At 36.0% G+C, this 4182-nt stretch overlaps 1 protein-coding gene across 2 annotated transcripts in view; it reads right to left on the bottom strand.

Annotated features, from left to right (window-relative positions):
• LOC109840559 (protein RTF1 homolog) overlaps positions 1 to 3741 on the bottom strand; it is a 9242-nt gene extending 5501 nt beyond the window's left edge. For both annotated transcript variants that reach the window (XM_020409252.1, XM_020409251.1), the window contains exon 1: positions 3579 to 3741. The gene's annotated coding sequence lies outside the window, so the exon portion shown is untranslated. The remainder of the gene's footprint in view (positions 1 to 3578) is intronic.

The raw sequence follows: 4182 nt of genomic DNA, 5'->3' as shown, positions 1-4182 counted from the left end.
CGGTGATATAATTTTTTTTTACTTTCATTCTTTTTCACTAGACACTACTAGAGGGGGCACGTACAAAGCACGTGCCAGCTTTATTTTTGTGTCCACGGAAAAGATTGCTACATATTTTTATACACATAACTTAGAAGTGCATACATTATATAGAAAAAATTTACATTAATAAACACTATAGCTACAAAAGTTTTGTGTACAACTTCTACAATAATAGTCAACATACTGAGGGAGTTGTTGGAGTTACTCCAAATCTAGGCAATGCCATGTTTTTCAAAATTTTTAAATTACTAAATTTTATGATAAACTTAAGTTAGGATAAATTACATATAACTCTGGTCATCTATGTCTTCAATTACATGTAAAACATCCTCCGCTAATTTATTAGCACTTAATGATATTGGATTTCTATTTTAATTTAGGGAAATTACATGTAGCACTCTACTCACTCAAGAACTGAGAGGGTGATAAATGCTAATAAATAAGCTGATGTGAAGATATAGATGAGGGTGCTATGTGCAATCTACCATTTAGTTTATTATATATTTGGATTCTTATCTTTTTATGGAGTATTTAAAATTATTTTATTGTTCAATGTCCTATCATGAATAAAGAATAGTAAATATTAAATATTAATATTATTGTCTAGTATTTGCACATGTTTTTTAAATTTTATCACCAATAATGTGCAAGGATAATTCTTATTTTGGGTGTTTTCCGCATCTCCTTCTCTAAGCCTTCTCAACGATTGCCTAAGATGACAAGGCTGGAAGGTACGCTCGACGGTAGCGGAGGAGGCAGGTGAGAGAGACATCGAGGTCTGAGGGTAAGAGGAGTAAGAGGGAGAGGGGGGAGAAAGGTAGGGTTAGGGGAGAGGAGGAGAGGAGCAGAGAAGAAGAGAAGAAAGGATCGGTTATGGTCTTTTGGGATGGGTTTTCATGAGAAGAGGACAATTTCAGAAGAGCACAAAAACATATGTATACTGTATACATATTGGCTTTTGGGGTTGGGTCATACTTTGTTGGATCTTTTGGAGATAAACAACATGGGGAAAAGTCTAAGGAGCTGGGCCACATGAGGTTTTTTGGGCCTTGACACAATTTTTTCTATTTTTTATTGCCCAAACTTGATTCCGTAATAGTATAAATATTGTAGTTGTAAGTCTCAAGGGAAATAAAAATAAAGTTAGATGATGGAGGAGATATAAGAAAGGAAAATATAATATGGACAAAATATGAAAAGCATAAAGTACTTTTCTATTTTCTCCCTACCTTTTCATGCTAGCAAATTACTTCTTTGCCCTTTCATGTATAATTACAAAGGAGAGAATTTGTCCACCATTCATCTACTTCAAGTTGCTCCTTTACTTGGTTCTTTCTATATTAGTATAGATATTTTTTGGAATAAAGGCTTAATTTCTTAGTTCCATGTATCCTGGGTATATTTGGTTGGCCAAAAAAGGAGCAAACCCAGAAAAGAAAACTAACATGGCGGAAAACACCCAAAATTGGCATCTTTCTGCAGTTTCTTATGTTTGGTTCAAAAAGGAACGAAAAAAGAAATGGAGGAAAACCCCTGCCACATCACTTTTGGAGGAAAGATATTTTCCCCTCAAAACCACTGAAATTGGCAGAAAGCCCACCATGTATGATTAAAAAAAAGAAGGGTGTCAGTTTTGTGGGTTTCTCATAGCTTAGGCTCTCATTTCTCTAGGGGTTTATCGTCACCTCCCCATCCCTCCTGCCTCCATCTCTCTCTCTCCTTTTTTTCTCCCGCTGCAAAAATAGGGAAGGGAAGAGATCACTCAGTGTCCCGCTGCTCTCTTGACATCACCATCATCTGGATTTCGCCAATCCGAAATCTTCCCCTATTTGAAACCAGTCGATTCTTCAGGTTAAGGTTATTTAATTTCATTGATATTTTTCATAATTTTGCAAGTAAATCTTAGAGTTTTGATATGTGAGGGTCTATACTAACAGTTAGATATGAAATTAACATGATTCTCGACTTTGGTCTAGTAATGGAAGTTTGAGACTGATGATGATTGTAGGAATAAGAAAAAGATTAATCTTGATTGATTCTGGACTTTCTCGTAGCTTCTCTTATTGCTTTGCTATTGCGATTTCTCAAAACCACAACTTGATTTTTTGGGTGAGGGTGTCTAGAGTTTGTACATCTTGATTTTGCTTCAAATGAAAATTTATAGGTTGACTGACCAGAAGTCAATTAAGATGTGATGTATGCTGGATTTTTTGACAAGGGATTAAAATAAAATTGTTCCTTTCCTAATGCTTAGTTCAAACTATTTCAGTTATTGGTCATTGTTTACATGTGATGGCAATATTATTTGGTTTAATACTATCCCTTGAGCATCAGGTTCCCTTGAGCATCAGTTTTCATCAAATTTGAGAATTTAGGATTACAAATTCACTTTTCAGGTTTAAGGTTGTGATTATTTGTTATTAGTTGGTTGAAATAGTTGTTATGACATTGGTTATATGATATTGTCTTATGATGATGATTTTTTTAATGTATGCAATCAAAGTTTATACTAGTAATCTATTGGCGAGGCAATACATGCAACCAACATTACTACTATATATTTCATGGCGAGGCATACTATGACGATATCGACCAAGCTAAGCATAATAAATACTTTTTCTCTAGTATTTGGGATTCATATTATGTCCTAAAAGTTAAAATTAGTCCCCTAAATCTTTGAAGTTTTTGAAATTTCTCCCTCAAATATTCATATGTGAACATTTTGCAAATTACTACCTTAAATCTTTAAATAATTTTGAAAATTAGTTCCTCACATCTTTAAATATTTAAAAATTTCTCCCTCAAATGTTCATATTTTGAAATTGGTCCCTAAAATCTTTAAATATTTTGCAAATTACTATCTCAATCTCTAAATATTTTTGCAAATTAGTCCCTCAAATCTTTAGACATTTTTGTGTGATGCAAGTATGTTGACCCCTCAATTTTTGTTGCCAACATTTTTGTCCTATATGGGTGGTAAGCACATCATGGTGATCACAACCATGGTTTTTTTTTCGTTTGAACCAAATACTAGAAAATGAGGGAATCTATTCACACATCAATTGTTTTCATTTTTTTTTCGAGTTGAACCAAACTATGAAAAGTGGCGGAACTTGCTTTTATTCCATATTTTTGGTGAAACAAATACAAGAAACAATTTTCATGAAAGTGAAGGAAACACAAAAAAGTGAAGGAAAAATATATTCAGAAAATGATGGAAAGCAACCAAACACGCCCTAACATTAAAAAAGAGCTAATCGTAGATAGACCCCTACCCTATTGCAAAGTTGGACTTACTACCCTATAATTAGGACTGGTAAATGACCGCATTGGAGCAAATACCTTCCTATTCAAATTCGAATTTGACCCAAATCCACATGTTTGAATTCGTGTTCATATTTGACTCAATACTTAATGATCATTCGAATTCGACTCCACAAGTATTATTAGCATTTGGTAAGTAATCGCGAATATTCGTTTAGCAACTAATTCAAGTCAAAATCAAGAAAAATGAAATATTTTAAGCTTTATCTTACAATTTTTTGAAAGGGTGGTAGTTGGGGAGGTTGAGGACACGCTGGAGGGGGAATGAGAGCTTCGAGACCCGGGGCGAAGAGAGCGTCGACAGCAGAAGAGATTGTCGGAGGCTGAGGGGGACGGCGAGATTCGAGCGGAGAAGGAAGACTATGCGACGCGTGCGAAGAGCTGTCGAAGACGAGAAGTCGGAGACGAGTGGAGGCGGCGAGGGCCGGAGGGGCTGGATCTCAAACGACTAGAGTCGGAGACGAGTGGCTGACGAGGCTGACAGGAAGGGGGCAGATCTTGGAAGACGATCGTCGCAGACGAGTAGCGGCTGAGTGGAGGGGCGATGCTGGGCGGAAATTGCTGCGAAGACGAGAGGAGACAGCCCAAGCGCCTAGCGGTCGGGGGCTGGAGTGGAGGGTGGAGGTGGATAACAAAATTAGAAAGCCCTAGCCCTAAATCCCCCTTTAGTATTTATAGGGGTTAACATTTGTAAATAAAAATTTAAATAAGATTGTTTGCAAAAAGTGTAATTAATAGGACTAAAATGTGAAAAGTTATCGAATAGTTAGTAATCAACCGAACGTGATTCGTATTTTTGATTAAATTCTATTCGTT

This window comes from Asparagus officinalis, chromosome 5 (assembly GCF_001876935.1).
Source record: "Asparagus officinalis chromosome 5, Aspof.V1, whole genome shotgun sequence".
Taxonomy (NCBI): Eukaryota; Viridiplantae; Streptophyta; class Magnoliopsida; order Asparagales; family Asparagaceae; genus Asparagus; species Asparagus officinalis.
The sequence above is the reverse complement of the archived record's forward strand: the minus strand, read 5'-3'. Positions and strand labels throughout refer to the sequence as shown.